The sequence below is a fragment of the Jaculus jaculus genome, chromosome 5, assembly GCF_020740685.1.
Source record: "Jaculus jaculus isolate mJacJac1 chromosome 5, mJacJac1.mat.Y.cur, whole genome shotgun sequence".
NCBI lineage: Eukaryota > Metazoa > Chordata > Mammalia > Rodentia > Dipodidae > Jaculus > Jaculus jaculus.
In genome coordinates this window covers 19,278,483-19,300,208 of record NC_059106.1, presented here as the reverse complement: position 1 = coordinate 19,300,208, position 21,726 = coordinate 19,278,483, and the positions used below count along the sequence as shown (strand labels likewise).

Sequence of the window (21,726 nt, the reverse complement as noted above, 5' to 3'; positions counted from 1 at the left end):
CAGTGGCTGGAGACACTGGTGACCCCAATCTCACTCTCTCCCTCTCTGCCTTTTTCTATCAGATAAATAAAATTTTAAAATTCATAAGAAAATAAAGGAAGAATGTAAAGTAATAAGCTACTAACCTCTCTATGAATCCATGGTTTTTGGCTCTTGATTGAATGAAACCTGGTCTAGAGAAATCATTTGAAACCATGTTCATTCAAAAGCTGCCATCTGACCCTCCTGTCTAGACAGTATGTTTGTTACAACTAAAAAGCCTAACTTCTCAAAATCAAAGCCCATAGGATTTTTTTTTCTTCTTTTCACATTCTTACTATATTCAGTATAAATAAAATCTTATCTTTTGTTGTATGGAATCCCAACAATAAATCACAAATGCAGGTAAAAGAATTGTATTGCTATTATCAGATGGACATATTTTCCTACTCAATCTCAGTTGATGATTTATTTAACTGTTTCCAACCCTCCCCCCCCCCCCCACTCTCTTTTCCTTCCTTTCTGTATGACAGGGTTTCTACCTCAGGTTGGCCTCAAACAACTTCCTATGGAGCTAGAATGACCTAGAATATTTTTGAGTTTTGGATCCAATCTCTTAATCGTCAAGTTTCTTCCTTATGCCAATCCCCACCCACTCAAGCCTACAGAAGAACGCCAAGCCAGGCAGTGTCCTGGGGAGGAGAGGCAGATTATGGGGAAGCCCCCATGCTCTGCCCCCTAGTCTGGGCAGTGCTAATAAGAAGGAAGAGTGCAGGAGAAGAGGGTAGACTGAGGATGTAGCACTGACTGGGATGCATTTTGGGGAAGATGTTCCTGATTCAAGCTTTCCTCTGGTACCCACTACAGACTGGCAAGCTAGGATGGGCATCTGGCTTGAGACCAGAGACAGTGATGCCCTCCTCCTGCTGCTTGTGGTCACTGCTTCTGTAAAGCAGCTTTCTGCACTACCCCATCCTCTGCATCCTGTTCCCTGGCTCTACTCCAGTTCTTCCTGCATAAAGGTTAGCAAGCCCTCCTCATCACCATCATCTTGAGCCTGGACTTCTCCCTGGGGTGGATATGCCTCAGAAATTGTGCCATCTTAGGGGAGAGCAGCAGGATGCTGCCACCTCCAATGCCACTACTTCCACTTCCACCAGCACCACCACTGCCATCTTTGCCTCTTCCACTGCTGCCACTGTCGCTGCTGTCAAACCTCTTCTTGCTATCAAGGTTGGCCTTTTGCTCCTCATCAATTTGCTCCAAGCATCCAACAAGGCATCAGTGTTGGACTGGATCTGTGTGAGTTCTGTCTTGATGGCTTGCAGCTCGCTGCTCTTTAAGTTGATCTTGGCTGATTCAGAAGCAATGGCTGTAGAGCAGGGCAAGGAGCTTGACAGGTGTGGTTTTGACATGATGTACCAAAGGGACTGTAACTGGAGGTCACTTCACAAAGGACTTCTCTAGGGGCTGGCACTGGTAACAGACCACAGTAATGAAAGAGCCTATGAAGGCCACTGCGACATGGCCTGTGGATAGCAGATACTTCTGTGTTTAGCCACTTGGGTCTGTAGGGCTTGGATTCGCTAGCTATGTTGATGTCCAGAGTCTGCCCAGAGAGCACCTCCCATTCTCTCACAGAACCACTGCCCGAACATGGCACTTACTGGCATACTGGACAGAGCATAGCCTTTGTGCACAGAACAACCTGTCCCATGGCCATACTTAGAGAAGATGGTCTCTACATTTGCTTTTATCTCTTAAAATGTGCTTAGGTTTCCAATGAACACCCAAGAGTTGATGGACCTGGGGCCATTCTTATTGGTTGCATTGCTTGTCTGGATCTTCAGGGACATGGTATCCAAAGGTAGGCTGAGTTTAGACAGCTATTTCCAGCTGTTCAGTTGCCAACTGCCTCTGGGAATAGGGCTCCCCATGCCTACAGGTCTAGAGATGTGATGCTGAAAGAGGGGGTGCATGGGCACACTGGGGATGGAGCAGAAAGGAGGCCAGAGAAAGCAGAAGAGGCACATGACCTCTGCTGCGACATGAGGTGTCTGGCCACTCACACAGGAGCATACACACATACCAAAATCCAAAGAAAGAAAAAAAGAGAGAGAGAGAGAAGGAAAGAGAGAGAGAATGAAATAATGAAAGAGTGAAAGAAAGAAAGAAAAAGAGAGAGAGAAAGGAAAAGGAAGGGAAGGGAGAAAGGAAGGAAGGAAGGAGGGAGAGAGGAAAAATAAAAGAAAGGAAAGAAGGAAAAGAAAGAATGAATGAAAGAAAAATACAAAATGCTCTGGAATAAAATTGCACACAGCATCTAAGCATTCACCATGGGTGCTAAAACAATGAAAGAATAATGTACACAGAAGGAAGAGGAAGCCAAGGAAGGACTTTATAGGGTCATCATGTTCAAACTAGACAAACTAGACTGAGGTTCATTGTTTTGTATAGGGTCAGAGGCAAGTGTTCTACCACTGAGCTACATTCCCAGCTCACTTTCAATGATTGTTAACATTGTCATTTTATTTATTTTTCTGATTGAAATAAATTAAAATTAATCTTGCAGTCTTCTTCATTGGCTTTAAAATTTTATTTTAAAAATTTATAAAAATAATTCATTATCCCAAGAAATATAATTGAAGTAATGAGGCCAAGTCAACTTAGGATGTATAAAAGGATAATTATTTTTAGTTCAATTTTTCAGATCTATAAATTATAAACTCATAGATACACTGAACCAATCTTGGGAAACACTGTTAGAGCATAAAAGGAAAAAAAAAAAAAGAATAAAAAATAACTTTTAATCACATCAGTGGTTTCTTCTTAACCCTCAGGGTAAATGGCAATCCCCTTAGCAGGACACCAAATGCCTTTCATGATTTTGCCTCTTCCGGAGCACCAAGTTCATCTCTCAACCCACTATCATGTGTTTTCAGCATCCCTGCCACATAGACATTCCATATTTCCCAGTGCACCAGCCCTTTCATGGCCTGAGGCTTTTGAACCGTGGCATCTCTCTTCTGAGTTTATTTTAAGCTGAAAAGTTTCAACTTATCCAGAAAGTCTCACACTGGGACAAAGCCCTTCAAACACCCCACATCTGGTTGAAATGCTTCTTCCCTGAGTGTCTCACACACACACACACACACACCTACACAATAACTTTTGCAATCCTTACCAATGTGTATTACATACATGTTCCCTCCTCAACATCTTGGGAAGTTTGCTGTCTCTTATCTCAGCATCCATGGTGAACATCTGACCCTCAGATACTTCATACGTACTCAGTTAGAAATATATTTCACATGGCTTTATTACTGTGTGGATAGCTCAGAAATAATCTCTTGTGCCTGGCATCATTTTATCTGACAATGGTTAAGTCTCCACTCAGAATGCTATGTTATAGATTGGCCCTGATGCTGCCTCATGGAATCTGATTGTTCAATTTGTCTTTTTGGTTATTGGTAGCCTGCTAGGCGTTACAAGAGAAACTCACAGCTATTTTAAGAGCTACTTACTGAGTCAGCCTTGAAAGTTTTGTTTATCATTTTCTGTATCCTGCTTCCCTTTATATTCCTTGAGACCACTCAAAAGTATTTAAAGCCATCTTTCAATTTGTTTCTCCAGTGTATATTTCCAGCTGAGCTCCTTTTTATTACTTAGTATTTCCTCTTGCAGAATTCTCAGATTAGCTTTAAGAAGAGTTTGCATCACATTATGTCAGCTTTTCAGTTGTTTATACCATTATACCAAGGAATGCAACAGGAGCAAGAAGAAAGAGAGCTCTTTCAGAGGTTAGATAGCCGAGCATAGCAATTAGAATAAGCAGAAGAAAAGATGTAAGAAGCTCATCCACAGCCAAGTGGATTCTTGATCTAATGTTGAAGGCTTCCTCCAGAATTGCTATTTAAGAGGAGGAAAATCTGGGCTATGAATTTATCTTCACTTCAAGAATGTTCAGAGCCATGTAATTAAAGCCAGGAAGGTGGCTTGTACAGGAAAAGCAAATAAAAGCAGTGATTCAGAGGCGGCATGGCATCTGCCTCATGAATTTCTGCTGTTGCTGCTTGGAAAGGGAAAATCAGCCTTCCCACGAGGAAGGAGAGACTACCACTGTTTTGTTATTTCTGAGAATCCCACCACCCCAAACTACTGCAGAGACCTACTGTGGGGGGAGGGAGGAACTGCATTCAACATCAGTATGTGAGAAGGGAAAATGTGTTACCTCTTAGATGTGTTTTCTCTTAGAAAACTTCGTAGAATGCTTCCGATTTTGACTTCCTAGGGTGAGGATTGTTAAGAAGTTCAAGAATACCTAAGTAGCATCATCTTAAGAAGCTACTAAGATTGGCTTTCAGATTTTCAGACTTGGCTGGTAAGGAGCCAATGGGCACGTGTACTGTTACACAGTTTATTATTCCCCTGACAGATGGTGACATTTCCTCTGGCACCTTAAATCTCATATGGGAGGCTTATAGGCGGCCAAGAAGAAACCTCACAGGTCTGTGCACTACAATGGAAAACACTGAACTTAGGGGAGCCCTCGCTTTATATAATTGGCTGTTACAGTTTGAGGGTGAAATATCCCCCACAGGCTCATGAAATCAAATGTTTTTTTTTTTTTTTTTAATTTTATTATTTGTTTATTTAAAGGCAGAGACAGACAGAGAGAGAGAGACATAGAATGGGTGTGCCAGGGCCTCCAGCCACTGCAAATGAACTCTAGACGCGTGCGCCCCCTTGTGCATCTGGCTAACGTGGGTCCTGGGGAATCGAACCTGGGTCCTTTGACTTTGCAGGCAATCACCTTAGCTGCTAAGCCATCCCTCCAGCCCAGAAATCAAATGTTTTGACCCCTGCTGGCAATGCTGTTTTGTGAGGCTGTGGAACTTTTCAAAGATGGAGCCTTGCTGGAGGGAGTGGATCACTGCAGGACAGGCTTTGAGGGTTGCTGGTCTGAAGAGATTTAGGCCACCACCCAATACCACCACTATGACTTTTCCACCATAATGGAGCACACTTCTGTGAGAGAATTAGCCAGGTAGCTTTATTTTCAGGTAGTCAGCCAGGGATGAGCCCAAGGAGAACTCAGCAATGGAGCCAGTTAGGACAGCTCCCCTTCTCAGGCTTGCTGGCTTCTTCCTGACTCAGCCTCCTGAATCCAGACCAATCAGCTGTCACTCAGAACTCACCTTGTTGGGAGCTATGAACCAAACCTCTACCATGTTAACAGAAACCACCATATAGCAAGTTATGTTTCTACTTCCGCACCTAATATTCAACTACCAGAAACAATGGGATCATACACCTGGCTGAACACTCCCCCATCCTGCTGGTAGCTGATGAAGAAACAAAGGCATTGCGGTTTAACCAGTAACTTTGTGATCTTTGACCTAACCATGTCCCCTTCCCCCTACAACTCCTTGCCCTGACCACGTCCCCTTCCCCCTACAACCCTGTATAAACCTACATGGAAAAAATAAAATCTCGAGGCCGTAACAAGCACCTAGCATGGTCTCCTTCTTGTATCTGTTTGCCTTTTTTCACTCAGGTTAGCTTCCTCTCCTGTCCTTGTTCAACTCCCCACTGGCCAGGGCACACCCGAGCCAGAGGGGGAAGCCTACCTTAATAAGGTATAAAAAGGGGCTTAACAGGTAGGCAAAGCTTTCTTTTTGTCTGTCCATCTCTCCTGATTCCTGAACCTCCAGGACCCTGTTCTGGGAAGCCTTCCCCTGGTTTGGAATGTGATTGAAGGGACCCTTACTAACAGACCTCTTAGCTTTTTTCCTAATGTGAAGGTGAAAGGTTTATATCCTTTTACTCCACTTCCCCCGTGGGCATGGTTGTGTGTTCCTTTAAGCCATAGTCCCCTTTTCAGTCTCCCTGGAATACTCTCCTCTCCCATGCCCAGCTTCTCACATGGGCTCCCAGGTCTTGCCTTCAGATGGAAGCATATCACCATTCCATGACTCCCCTCCCCCCCAGATATATAAACTCCCTCGAATAAATGATGATTTATAATCAATCCTTCTCAGCCTATGTTAATTCTTTATTAAAATAGTTAAAAAAAAAACAAGAAAATAAGTTCATAACTTTTCCTGAGCTCTAAAAGACCCTTTTCATCTTATCAAACCATGAGACAAAATAAACCCTTCCTGAGTTGCTTCCTATCAGGAATTTGGTGGCAGCATTGAGGAAAGGAAAAAAAAATAAATAAATAAAATGTGAAGTGTGGCTAGCAGATCTACTTACTGGCCTCCCATACACACACACAAATTTCATAGCCACCTGGGAATGTAAGAAAATATTTCCAGAGGAAAAAGATAGTTCTTTTTTAATGCCCTGAAAGAACTTCCTGTATAAACATTGTCTTTAAAAATATATATTTCATTTAGATTTCACAAACAGAGAGAAAAGAGAGAGAGAGAGAGAGAGAGGGCAAGAATGGGCATGCCAGGGACTTCAGTCACTGCAAACAACTCCAGACATATGTGCCACTTTGTGCAAATCGCTTTACATGGGTACTGGGAAATCAAACCCAGGCTGTTAGATTTTGGAGGCAAGTGCCTTAACCACTGAACAATCTCTCCAGGCCTGTAAGCATTCTTAAATTGATTGTAATTGCTTTTGCTCAGAAGGTCCAGACTATATAGAAAGATAAAGGGTCTATAATCATCTTCCTACTGAGTAGTATATAATACTTCCAAAATATACTTAAATCACTAAAAACATTTCTTATTTTTGTTTTTTGCCCATATTTTTCCCCAATTTGTGCTTCTTAGAAATTCTCTTGAAATATATATATATTGAGGTCAAAGCACAGGTCTTAGAACCAGTTACTTTGTTTCAACTATTCATCTGATTAGTAATATGACCAGAAACAAGTGTCCTAAGTCACCTTATGAATGCTTTCAGCCCAACATGGAGAAGATGACAAAAGCCGGTGTGCAACATAAATGTAGGAAGATATGTAATATAACAATAGAAAGTCAGTGTAATCAAAGGAACTTTTAGTTCCCTCACTTTACTTTCATTCTCCCATGTGGATATTTTTAAATATCCTAGTAGCACATACATATAAAATTTGTTTGCAGTGGCAAGAGATCTTAGCACATCCAAATTTATATATTCTCTCTCTCTCTTTCTCTCTCTCTCTCTCTCTCTCTCTCTCTCTCTCTCTCCTTGCAATAAATAAAAATACAAAATGAAGCTGGGTGTAGTGGTGCATGGATTTAATCCCAGCACTTAGGAGGCAAAGGTAGGTTATCACTTGAAGTTTGAATTTTTATTTTATTTGTTCATTTTCAGAGACTGTCAGAGTTTCTCATGTGTCAAATTTAACTTGTAAAACATAGCAGAATAATATTCAATTCCTACAAAATGATAAATCAGGTTTCACTACTTCTCTTTGATAAAAATTTCACTTATTGGTATGTGAAATATTTTAACTCTTTAATGAAATTAAAAATACAAACCTGGGTTTAATTTCTCAGTACTCACATAAGGCAAACGCATAATGTGGTGCATGCATTTGGAGCTCATTTGCTGTGACTAGGTGTCCCATTCTCTCTCTCTCTTTCCCCTTCTCTCAAATTAATAAATAATAAAACATTTTTTTTAAAGTACAATTTTGGCAAACTATACATCATTTCACTAAGTTAAGTGAATGCATTTACTCATCTTTAGGCCAACTAAAGAAGACAGGGTACCTTGTATTATAGAAAAAAAAAAAAAGAAAGAAAGAAAGAAAGGTGAAATAGAAAGAAAGGAAATGGTAAACAAGAGCTATTAGGATTTAGAGAAAGTAAACATCCCAACTTTGATAAAGTTAAAATATAGAAAAACAGGATAATTTTAAGGGAAGAATTCAGTGAAGACCTGGTATAGCTGACTTCCTTCCAGCCTCATTTAGCCCAATTCTAAAGTAAACTGCGGAGTAAGTAAAGAACTGGATTCAAGACAAGAGAAATGGCTTTGTTTTTAAAGGCACTAGCCAGATGCACAAAGTGGCACATGAATCTGGAGTTTGTTTGCAGTGGCAAGAGGCCCTGACCCACCCATATTCACATTCATCTTTTCTCTCCTCCCTTTCTTTCTCCTTGCATATAAATGTGTGTGTGTGTGTGTGTGTGTGTGTGTGTGTGTGTGTGTGTGTGTGTGTGAAGTTAAGTTTTACTGGGTAGAAAGAAAAAGAGGAATGCTGGTGTTCCAGGTCTGCGTCTCAGAGTTCAGGATCTCAAGATGGAACCATAAATAAATTTTAAACAAAAGAACTGGATTCATCTCACTTCATATAGAAACTGGCCTTTTGTATCTCAAGGCTGACTGGGATGCATGCACATGTTTGACATAGCCTCCCCCTTGTTTCTCCATATCCTTATGGTAATTCTTAGAGGAAGCTGTGGTTCATTAGCAGCCAGTGTTCTTGGCTGATGGGGGAAGGCATGCCTGCATGTTGCTAACTATTTTGCCTGGTAGACTGTATTTTGTTTTGACCCTTGCTTGGCAGTCCTTCACAGGTGTTTTGTCTAATCACACAGACTCTGGAGTTCTCATTTTGCACTCTAGATCTCAATTTATTCCCCTGGTCACTGACCTACTGCTGCCAAAACACTTGTAAATCTGCATTTTTTTTTTTTCTGGACCAAACAACTTGTTTTGTCCCCACAAGCTTATAACTGGGAAGTAGGACAAACAGAACTATCTCCATATGTGGTAGAAAGTTGGGATGCAGAAAGAAGTGGCATAAAGACAGGATGATAAAGCTAAAAAGGAAAGAAAGAGAGAGAGAGAGAGAGAGAGAGACACATAAAGAGGGAGGGAGGGAGGGAGGGAGGGAGGGAGGAAGGAAGGAAGGAAGGAAGGAAGGAAGGAAGGAAGGAAGGAAGGAAGACTTCTATTTATTGATTTATTTATTTTTTACAGATTTATAGCCTACTCTCTGGCAGTGTGGAGACAAAAAAAAAAGTGCTGAGTTTTACTGTCAAAAAGATAAGAATATTTTATGGTCTGGTCACTACCACATGAGCCCTGCTTAGAGTAATGATCCTGACATACCAGCTGCATCAAGAACATCTGAAGACATACTTTTTTTTTCTCTCCCTAAAAATATCACTGCATTAACCACATTAGAATGGTTAATATATACATGTTTTGACCCTTAATGTAGAAAGCATCAATGATCTGGAACTTTTATTTCTCTAGAAATTTTATTTTCTATTAAATATGATCAATATGTGCAGTTACTATAGTAAAAGGCTGATTAAGTAGAATCGTTGGACAGTGGGCTATTGGATAACTTAAAATTAACTCAATTTGTCTTAATAGTCTTATTGACGATCTTTTGAATGGAGTTTGGGCCATTTTTTGTCGTGTATATAGAATCTTTGAAAAGTAATTGGGATTTTTGTAATAACTGAAAAGATCTTATAGGTGAGCTGAACATCCATTTTCATTTAACTAGATTTCAAACATGAAAGACAGAAAGGGTTTCTTTGAATTTATTTTTATATGTTTTTTTAAAATTTTCATGATGAAACTTTATGTTCCCATCCTTTATATAATCTCTGACAAGTTGTATGCCAACAATGTACAGTTAATTGAAGTTCCTGCTGTTTTCCTCTGTGATTATTCTGTTTTTCTGTAGAATAATTCATTTTTCATGCATAAAGACATATCTAATTTTTCTGTGTTTTAGGGGGTTAGGGGAAAACCTTAAGCCCATACATTTATTTGAAATGCAATTAGAGTAATGGAAACATCTCTGTCTTCTTAACATTAAAGACCATAGAAGGGGCAACTAAAAACTCTCCCAGATTATCTATTAAAATGTAATGAGTAATATAATCCTGGACATCTGATTCACCATCTATCATGACTATATAACTTACTCAGGAGCTATGTAAAGAAGAGGGTTGCTAAATTAACACAGCTATGAATTCACAAGTGGAAGGGAAAAAAACACATATTATACTGAGTCTCAGAACAAGGGCTACAGCTATTTAAAATATGAAGAGTTGGAACCTTCACTTAGGATATTCTGTAGGACATACCATGCCAGTGTCGCCTGCAGAAGCATGTATAGTGCCTTTGCGAGCTGCCCTGGAGGTGACACTGTTAGGAGATAATTGTTTGGAGGAACATGTGTGGGTTAAAATGGCTATACATGGCAAACTGGTCACTGTTGTAACTGAATTTTTTTTTTTTTTCTGACAAAAGTCCTTACAATTGGTAGACCTACAGTTTCATGGTGGAAAAACACTCTGGATCTAAAAGGAATAAACAGAATTATCACCTCTTACAGGACGGATGTGATAAACATGGTAACTCTAGAGTTACTTGGAAGGAGATACAAACCTGCTAAGCTGACTTATTCAACTTTATTCTTTGAGGGCTTTGGGATTCATTGGATGAGAATCACAGAGCAACATACGTGTCAGTGGCAGTCAGCTATTGAACAACCATGCTTTCACCAAAATAATCCTACTTTTCTCCAAATCATTTGTTCTCAAAACTGCACACAAATCAGAAGCACTTTGGAAGCTATAAATGGTCTAAAAGGCTGGCTCCTATCTCCAAAATTATTGATATGGAAAATAGGAGGTAGACTGTGCAAAACCGCATTTATAGAAAATTCGAATGTACCATTGTTCAGAGAACCAAGACAATCACGCATTGATAAATGATAAATTTCATTGTATTTTCTGGCCCTCGTACTAAGAATGTGCTTGAAGAAGTATTTGAAAGCTAAAGAGATCAGGTGATCAGTTAACAATGTTGAAATCCTCCAAATAAGTCTCCCTGGCATACATCTTTTATGTGTCTTCAAGAGTTCTCTGGTATGCAAGCCCCTAAACTGCTAAAGACATCCCCATTATGCAAACATCTTCATTCATATTCACTTGTCTTTTATTTCTTCCTCTATTCCCATATTCAAGGCTTTATATGCTAATAACACTAACATCAATGCACTGAGGCACTTGTTGGATTTGAAAATCTCATAGGGAAACTGGCCACATGGAGACCAATGTGACAGGAGCAATGGCAAATCTTTCCTCAACTGCTTTGGTGAGGGATAATTAACTTTCCCTGGAACCACAAAAGAAGTTCCATTAAGATACTTTTTGAACTGATTCCTTCAGCAGATTTTCATACATAGGCAAAAGTGAAGTAGAGATAACATGGCCTTTCCACATTACATTGATACTGAAACCCTGTGAGGATGGAGACAATGACTCACTATCATCCACAAGTTCATTACCAGGACCCAAGATCATTCTATGGCCTTAGTCCACAGAGGTTCTGATTCATTTCTTTTTGTGGGGGGTGAGCTTTGACCTCAAAGCTTTGTTTAGTTTTCATAATCAACTCTAGCACGCATTCCTGTTGGGTCAAGAATAAGCCAATCTGAAATGAACTGGTTCTAGAGATTTCTAGGCATAGACACATTTTTTTTTTCCATTTTAAGTAATATGTATTTCCTCATCCACTTCAACAGTCACAACCAAAACACCTTTGTCAATCACTTGGTTGTGTTTTGAATGCAAAATGTCCTCCATATACTCCTGCATCTGAGTACTTGGTCTCCAGCTCATGACACTGCTTGGAAATGCTATGAAACTTTGAGGAGGTAGAGCTTAGCAGTATAAAATGGCTCACAGGGGTAGGCCTTGGATGTGTATAAGCCAGCCTCACCTCCTATTAATGTTCTGATTCCTGATTGTGCTTGCAATGTGACCAGCTGGCTTATCACTCCAGCCACCAGGCCTATTGCCCCACCATGATCGAATGCATTCCCCTAGAAACTATAAACTAGGGCTGGAGAGATGGCTTAGCGGTTAAGCACTTGCCTGTGAAGCCTAAGGACCCCGGTTCGAGGCTCGGTTCCCCAGGTCCCACGTTAGCCAGATGCACAAGGGGGTGCACGCATCTGGAGTTCGTTTGCAGAGGCTGGAAGCCCTGGCACACCCATTCTCTCTCTCTCCCTCTATCTGTCTTTCTCTCTGTGTCTGTCGCTCTCAAATAAATAAATAATAAAAAAAAGAAACTATAAACTACAATCAACCCTTATTTTCTTAACCTACTTCCTCTGAGCTATTTTATCATAGCAGTGAAAACTAATTAATACACTCACTTATAAGACCTCCTCACAGATAATGTCCTGTCTGATGTAATCCTATAAACACTCTGCCTTTCTCTGATTCTCTGAACACACATAACTTCATAGATTATAGGCAATGTCTCTTTTATTCATAATTCTTCCTCCAAGTTGGTGCTTTTTCCCTTGTTTCCTTTCTTTCTACAATTCCAATAACTTATCTTAACTCTTGATAATAGAGTATATTCAACCCATCCTTATTTGATCTGATACAAAAATAAATAAATAAAAGAACACAGTGACATGAGATAGAAAATAAACTTGGAAAATGAAAGGAATTAAATGTCTGTGTATGACAACTCTCTATTCCATCATGTTCATCACTCAGAGCTGTTAACACTCAGAGTTTGTCCGTGCAAAAGCTCATGCATCTCTAGCAGCCTTGTCTCCAAAGGGTGGAGAGAGCCTTGGCAAATTCTGTCATAAGACAGATGCTCATCTATACAGTTCTCCCCAGTCACTATATCCTGTCTGTTCCCTTTGCACATAGCACAACCTGCCATTCATTACTACATGGATGGATAAGAACCAGGATATCAGAATATATGACCATTACAGTCATAAATAGTATAATGATGTAACCATTTTTTGTTCAGCACTAGGTTACCAGCTGAGGTGAGTTGATAAATATTTGTCAAATTATTTAAAGACACAACTTTAAAAGAAACTGTTCTGAACACTAACATAAATTCATTTTGTAGGTATGCTGACTAAAATAAAATACAACTGTTAAAGTCATCATTTAAGCAATATAAATAGCTAGTAATAGAGCTGTTAGAATCCAGGTGTGGTAATACATACTTGTAATTCCAGCAAGAGTCCTAGGCCTCACCATGAGCTACATGGTGAGGCATTGCCTCAAAAACTAAGGGATGTCCTGGGGTGAAGCCTCAGTGAATTAAGTGCTGGCCACAATGCTGTGGATCCCTGAGTTCAGATGCCATGTAAAGCTATATACCCTAGAGCTAGTATCTGTAATCTAAGCATGACTATGACAAGAAAGGATGGAAACGGAGATAGGAGGATTGACCAGGATCTCCATGGGATTTGTGTTTAGGCAAGTGCCACAGAGTAATAAAGACCCTGCCTCAAACAGGGGGGTCAGTGAGGGTCAATATCCAAATTTGACTCCTGACCTACATACATGCTATAGCATATGTGTACACACACACACACACAAAAGCTGTTAATATTAGAAGCGATAAATCTTCATTCAATGATCTTAACAAATTCATATGGACAATCCATGTTTCTTATTAAGTTTAAATGCTTTCATAACCTTTCTTCTGCCAAATAACTTATCTTTTCTAGTAAGATAACTGAAATGTAACCACTTATTTGAAACCATCCACTTTGTTTACCAGATTAGTTATTTTGTAAGCAATCAAATGTGGTGGGATTGGAGCTTATCCATAAGTTACTTAGTGTCTAGTTAATTGTTGTTAATTGCTTCAGAATCACTCCTGAGAAAAATCAATGTTAAGATGTCATTTCCACACAGGAGAGCAGACTACCTTGGCCTTTGACAGATTTTCCTGACCCAGGTTGCACATGAGAATTATTTGAGAGATTTTCAAATAACACTGGTGCCAGGTCCCACCCTTTGAGAATTAAATTTCATTGATTTGATGAGGAGCCATTACTACTATTTTTAATGCTCTCAGGTGATTGGAATGTGTTGGCAAGGTTGAGAAGCATTGACTTAAAGGAGGAAAAATAACTCTTCAGCAGAGGACAGACTGGTTGCTCTCCTTGGTGTTCAGATCAATCAAGTCATTATACATGAAAGACAGGGAAATTGGTCTTAGTTGTTTGGCTCATTGTGGCCATCTGAATCAGTACCGTATGCTGCACTCACACTGGAGCACCTGTTATGTCCTGTGGTTAGATTAGTACTGGATCTGGTTGACAGAGAACAGGTGATCCTTCCCCTTACGTCTACATGTCTGCCTCACTGGCCTGCAAACCGCTGTATGAAGCCTCAGCTCCACTCATCCCCATCTCTGAAAATCTTTCCCCTCTTCCAATATTGACAACTCATCTTCTCTGAGTCAAGCAAAGTCACAGTGTTCAGATAGAGCCACTGCTGGATAATTTCCCATCATTCATGCCCAAATTTGACACAGAAATATACATAAATATAGGGTTGGAGAGATGACTCATTGGTAAAGCACATGTCACATGTGAGTTAAGGTCCCTAAAAGCCACATAAATAACTGGAGGATACGGTCACCCCACATATAATTCCAGTGCTCTGATAACAGAGACAGAGGATCCTCAAGGTAAGCTATCTTGCTACACCAGCTGAATTGATAGCATCTAAGTTCACTTGAAGACATGTCTTAATGAATAAAGTGGACAGACAGCACAAGACACCTGATATCAAACTCTGATCTCCACCTATGCATGTGCACCCATACACACATGGGCACTCATTCCACATTGCAGTCATACAAACAAACAAACAAACAAACAACAACTACAAAAAAAAAATGAGATTCTGAAGGGTGAAGTAACCAGCTTTGAATAAGAGGAAATTTATTTTCAGTTTAATCACCAGTTCATTGCATTAGAAGTGAAAGTTAGCCAGGTATTTTGAGGTGGTAGTGGGTTGGCCAAATTGAATGATAAATTCATTTTGGGGAGCAGTACAACCATTAATTTTGTAGAGAAATAAAGAGAAACACATATTCCTACAAAGAGATGGCTCTTAGAGAAAATGAAGAAAGAAATCGAAGAGATTTCTACATGCAGGCGCATGCATTCCAGTCTGATTATGTATGCCATGTATCTTTCACGTGAAGGTGTCCATCAAGGGATACCTGTAGGAATCACCACTACCTGAATATGGATGTGTACTTAAATCTAATTGTGATGCTTAACCTTAATGAACCCAATGTGGCTTTGGGAAATACGTGGAAGAGGGGTGGAGAAAGATTGTTGGATGTACATGTTGGGACATTATGCACAGAGATGTTGCCTCTTCCCCATAACTGATAGCTATCTCCACAATGCACAACCCACAATCCCCATGGGGATAATTGTCATTCCCAACAAGGAGGGTCTCTTCAGGAAGGGGAACAGGAAGGAGAGTAAAGATGATACCAACACATGCTGTTTACACACTGAGGATATACATAACTAATAAAGAAAAGCAACTTACATTATGATCTCCAATATCAACCTCATCAGCAAAAGTATGCTTAGTTTACTTCCTGTATTAGTTACTTTTCTCACTCTTGTGATCAAAAACCTGACAAGAATCAGCTTAGAAGAGGAATGTTTGAAGAGTGCTGACAGTTTCCAGGGATACAGTCCATCACGTCAGGGGAGCCACCCGACCACAGCAGCAGGAAGCAGCTGACCACACTGAAATCATTGTCAGGAGACAGAAACAAGAGACAGGGCTCAACAACCATGACCTATTTCCTCAGACAAGAAGCTGCCACCGAAAGATTCCACAACCTTTCCAAATAGTGCCACCAGCTACATAAGCTTATGCAGAACATTCCTCATTCACAAAGCACACTTGCCTATGGCTGGACATTGTTGAACAGGCAATGATAACATGGATGGAGAAGAGTTATGAGGTCTAGCAGTTTTCATTTCTAGAATCATAGCAAGTTGAATGATTTACTACTATTTTTTTTTTGTTTATTTACTATACCAAATCAGCATCTATAAGAGTGGGACACCTTCTACTTTGGTAGGGTTCCTCTTTCTTTCTATTTAACACTCACCTGATACATATGAATACTGTCTTCTTCCTATCAACCCTGAATAAACAGCCCAAAGTAGGAAGGACATGAACATCCTTAGAGGGAGGAGTGCTAACCTGTCCTCCTGGGAAGTTTCAAAGAATTCTCTGGGGAACAACAGCATAAGACAGTGGCTTTCTGCTAATCTCAGTCAATGGTATTATTTGGGAATTTAACTACCAATCATAAATTCTAAGGATAAGATCTATAAACCTGTGGAATTTTATCTCACATAAAGAACAACAAATTATAAAATTTGTAAGAAAAAGAATAAATCTTGAACACATATTAAGCAAGATAACCCAGGTTTAGAAAGATAAACAGTGTGAGTTTTCTCTCACATATGATTCCTAGCTACTTACTTAAATATGTGTATCTGAGTAGGATTAAAGGTGAGTTAAGGACAGGAAACTAGAAAGGGAGGTTCATATTGGGGGGAAAAGAGACTTTAAGGGAAGGGGACAGGAAGACAGTGGAACACGTAAGATATTAAAGTGGAAGGGAATGTGAGAGTTAATCTCTCATGGTCAACTTGACATGATTGAGGAGCAAAAAGCATCATGGTAACAAATCTCTGGTCATGTCTGTGAGGGAATTTGTAGAATAGGTCACCTGAAGTGGAGGATCCACCCTAAATGAGGGTAGCACCATTCCATGGCCCAAGGTTCTGGAGCAAACAAAAGGGAGAAATCGAATGGAGCAGCAATACTTGTCTGTCTCACTTCCTCACTGTCGACTGTGGCCATCTGCCTTCATGCCTACCCCACCATGATGGGATGCAACTTGAACTATGAGACAAAACAACCTCTTCTTTCCTTTCCTCAAATTGCTTCTTCCCAGATCACAGCAATGAGAAAGTTACTAAAACAAGGCAATGTTGGGACCATTAGAGGGCAGTGGGGGAAGGGACAAAGGGAGGAGAAGGGGGGAAATCAACTAAAATGAAGTATGTAAGAAAACACATAAGGAAACCTGTTACTTTATAGCAGAAAGCCTCCTAGGCAGTTCTGATGGACATTAACACTTCGCATCTATTTTTGAGGTCTCCCTACCAATCTGTGGTCTGGAACAAGGGCAAATGTACATCACCTTACAGCTTGTTAGAACCTCAGAACTCAGGCATCAGTAGACTTTACTTCCTATTCCCACCTGCATTTCAACAAAACAAAATAATGATAACTATTATTTTATTTTAATGTTTGCTGTGTGTTTATCATGTATGACCTGTGTATGTAGAGATGCATGCACCTCATGTTGCACATGTGTGGGACCAGAACAGGGTATCAGGTGTCATTTCCTATGGCTCTGCCAGGCCATTTCCTGGAGATACAGTCTCTCACTGAAAATGGAGCTTCCCAGAGAACCCCGGGTGTCTCCCTGTCTCCAGCCCATTCAGTATTAGGTAGCCATACCTAGCTGTTTACATGGGTGCTGTCATTCAAACTGGGGAGGCAATTGCTCTTAGCTGGAAATCCATCTCCCAAGCCTCCATGTGAGAGTTTAAATGTACTGGTTGAGAATGAACAATGTGGCAACCAGATCACGGAGCAGGAAATGCCAGCAAAATGTTAAGTAGCTTTTCAGTCTCAACAACATATACCTTACTATCTGGGGAGTATGGTTGGGATAAAGACAGAAATTGAGAGTGGAGAGCAGTTGCTTTGTAGAAATCTCTAGAAGCCCAGGGCACCTACTTCTTCCAGGTCTGCCATGGTTAAGTTCAGGCTAGCTCATTGGTTCCCTGTACAGTGCTTAGCTTCCCTTCCCCTGGTCCATCACCTGTGGCTGATCGTATCTCATTGCATTGTGTGAATTTTCACTGGCAACTGAGATCTGCATGAAATTTCCAAGCAGATGTCTTTTGAAATTCTTCTCATTGCAAAGTAGGTCTCCCAAGATGCCCACGGAAGGTCATTTCTCAGTCCAAACAGGTAGCAGCCTGAGATCAATAAGGGCCAAATCAACTCTGAGCATTTAAACATGTGGCTGAGGTGTGAATAAGTAGTTGGAGAAATTGTAAAAAGGTCAGGTAGCAAGTACTAGCTTTGTAACTAGCAAAAGCCTTTGTATATATGTGGCATTTCAAGGAACCTTCAGGGCTCGTTTGATTAGTTATTAAAATTGTGGTAGGCCAGTGGGGAGAATCATGGTAATTGGTATAGGTCATAGATAATCAGAAGTGTCTCTCCCAGTGGGATGAAACCTATTAAAATTTGTTATTTAAATTTTATTGCCATTCTATATTCTGTTCACATACAGAGTGGCTTGTCCCAGTCTTGGTCCCGATGGAAGAAAGCAGACATCTCTCATTGTTCTTTGTTTGGGGCTAATTAACATTTTTAAGAGGGTTGACTTCGAAATAGCTCTGTATACCACCCCAAAGCAGAAGCTCCATTCAATCTCCAGTTCCCATATTTATGTCATTCAAGATTTAGCTTTTAATACGCAGAATGCTTAGATCATTTCAACTGGTGTCTTTGAAATTTGTAATCATGAGTGAAGAGACAGCTCAGTGGATAAACTGCTTGCTACACAACTCCAAATTCCTCAGTTTGGGTCCGCACACCCCATGTAAAAGCCAGAAGCTCTGGTGGGATTCTATAATCCCACAGTACCTGCAGTGAGAAGATGGGGCAGGATAATTCTTATCTCACAAACGGAGCAATGGACAATAGGCATTGCCTCACATAAGATGGAAGGCAAGGAACAATGTGAACCTTGTCCTCTGACCTCCAAACATGTGCTCAGACACACAAGCTCATCTACACTCACAAATACACAACACACACACACACACATACACACACATGGAGAGAGAAAGAGAGAGAGAAAAAATACATAAATAAATGAATCCTAGTAGTCACACACAAATAATCCTTAGACTTCTGTTACAAGAACTTACAGGAAAAACGCTTTATGAGAAGAGACACCTGTTATTTAACTTTCATTTTCTGCTTTGAAATATATGTCCCTTTAACCAGGAAAAATGTCATGTAACCCCACCCCCAACAGATTCCTGAAAACATACTGAACTCTGTTTACTACAGTAGAGTTAAACATAGAATGTAGGGCTGGAGAGATGGCTCAGCGGTTAAGTGCTTGCCTGTGAAGCCTAAGGACCCCAGTTCAAGGCTTGAGTCCCCAGGACCCATGTTAGCCAAAAGCACAAGGGGGCACACGTGTCTGGAATTCATTTGCATTGGCTGGAGGCCCTGGCTTGCCCATTCTCTCTCTCTCTCTCTGTTTCTTTCTCTCTATGTCTGTTGCTCTCAAAAAAATAAATAAAAATAAACAACAACAAAACAAACATAGAATGTAACAGTGCAACAGAGTTAACCCAAAATGAAATAGAATTACTGTAACAATTTGAGCAGTGGAGAAGATTATATGGGTAAAGCACTTGCCTTGCAAATATGGATAGCTGAGTTAGCAACCCCAAGCACCACATCAGATGTGCAGAATCTCAGCATGCTGACTGAGAAATGGAGACCAGAGACAGGAACATTTTCAAGAAGCTTATAGTCTTCCTAGGCTGGCCAAAACAAGTATCTCAAAGTAGATGATTTTTATCACCTGTGGTGGTTTGATTCAGGTGTACCCCATAAACTAGATCTTCTGAATGCTAGGCTCCCAGCTGATGGAGATTTGGAAATTAATGCCTCCTGGAGGTGGTATATTGTTGGGGGAGGGGTTAAGGGTAATGTAGCCAGTTTCTCCTTGCCAGTGTTTGGTACACTCTCCTGTTCCTGTTGTCCACCTGATGTTGACTAGGAGGTGGTGTCCACCCACTGTTCTTGCCATCATTTCCCCCTGCCATCAAGAAACCTCCCCTCAAGTCTGTAAGCCAAAATAAACCTTTTTTTTTTTTTTTCCCTCAAGCTGCTCTTGGTTGGGTGATTTCCTCCAGCAATGTGAACCTGACTGCAACAGTATCCAAAAAATGTTCTCTGATCTCTACAAAGGAGCAAGTAGTAGCACGCGTGCCCCCCAAACACACACACGTTATAATATTATGATAATGCTCTTCCTCTCTTTTGATCCTTTCATTTCAAGGCTACATGCATGAAAATATTACACTCACATGCACACATATCTGCAATTCGCACATTATAATAAAAAATACAAGACAAGGGCTGGAGAGATGTCTTACAGTTAAGATGCTTGCCTAAATACTCATATTGGTCTCTCCAGAGTCCATGTAAGCCAGGTACATAGTGACACAAGTTTGCGCATGCACACAAGGGGGTGTATATTTTGGAGTTCAATTGCGGTGGCCAGAGGCCCTGGTGCCCAAATTTTCTCCCTCTCTCTCATCAAAATCCAGTCTGTTGGGCTTGCCTCAATAAGAAAAAGAAAGAAAGAAGAAAGAAAGAAAGAAAGAAAGAAAGAAAGAAAGAAAGAAAGAAAGAAAGAAAGAAAGAAAGAGAGAGAGAGAGAAAAATGAAACATGAGGACTTTGAAGAGAGAGCTCAACAGTTAAGGCACTTGCAAGCAAAGCCTAACAAACCTGATTCCATTCCCCAGGGCCCACATAAAGCCAGATATACAAAGTGGCACATGAATATGGAGTTTGTTTGCAGTTGCTAGAGGCACTGTTGTACCCATTCACTCTCTCTCTCCCTCTCTCTCTCTCTTTCTCTCTTTGCTTGCAATAAACTAATAAAAATATTATTTTTAAAAAAGAAGAGCCGGGCGTGGTGACGCACACCTTTAATCCCAGCACTCGGGAGGCAGAGGTAGGAGGATCTCTGAGAGTTCGAGGCCACCCTGAGACTACATAGTGAATTCCAGGTCAGACTGAGCCAGAGTGAAACCCTACCTCGAAAAACCAAAAAAAAAAAAAAAAAAAAAAAAAAAAAAAAAAAAAAAAAAAGAAGAAGAAAGCAAAACAGCTGTATTATGCCTTTTGTATAGTATTCCTTGAGGTAATTTCCAAGAAAAATAAGTAGTCAAGCACAATGCCATTTGCAGACTCACATCAGTTGTAGACTGACGTGACTACTGAGGAAATGTTATCAGGATAGTGCAAAATGGACAAAGGGACAATTTCTTCCTCCCAGCCAGCACAGCATGGGAGCTGTAAGCTTCTTCAAACTGCCCTAAACCAGGAACAGCGGGCAGCAACAGTCAGCTCTGGAGTGTGATGCAAATGGGACACCATTCAGCAGGGCTGCAGCATCTGAGACTTTCTTTGGCAGGGCCAAGAAGTCTTTCAGCAACTTCCTGGAGTGCCTGTTGTTTGATAGTTTGCTCTATTGCTATCTTTCCCTTGGAATTTTTGGAATTATATAAGCTTATTGCTGCATATTTTTTGCTTTCATTTTCCCTTTCTCAGTAATAATAGGGGAATCCAATTCAGATGTTTTTATACAGTCACCAATGATTAAACAGAAATTTCTGAGTCTGTAATGTTTAAACAGATTATGGAACTTGAAACTATGACTAGTTTGAATGAACAAAGTTTCTCAACACCACAAATGCATATTTCACCTAATGAGACAAGGTCCTCGCAATGCTACATGCCTTACCAATTGATCCCAAGAAACATTACTTATGATTCCAAGAATTAATGAGCACTTGTCCTGAACCTACAAATGACTTACTAGGAAAGGAGCCTGAAATGCCGGGGAGCAAAAGTAAATATCTTTCAAATAATCAGGTTGGGCCCACCCAAGGAATTAAAACAAAATATGTAACTTTCAGAATTAGCAATAGAGTTTGGTGAGCTCCTAAAGGAAAGACATTAATGCAAAACACTGGTTGGATAGATCAACTTTTACCATATACAGGGCCATACATTAATAGAGTAAGGATGGCCTGGAAGGA

The 21,726-nt window shown here is 40.3% G+C and overlaps 1 pseudogene; it reads right to left on the bottom strand.

Moving 5' to 3' along the window:
* Positions 1-915: 915 nt before the first annotated feature.
* Positions 916-1,835, bottom strand: LOC101617024 (annotated as a pseudogene).
* Between the last annotated feature and the right edge of the window lie 19,891 nt (positions 1,836-21,726).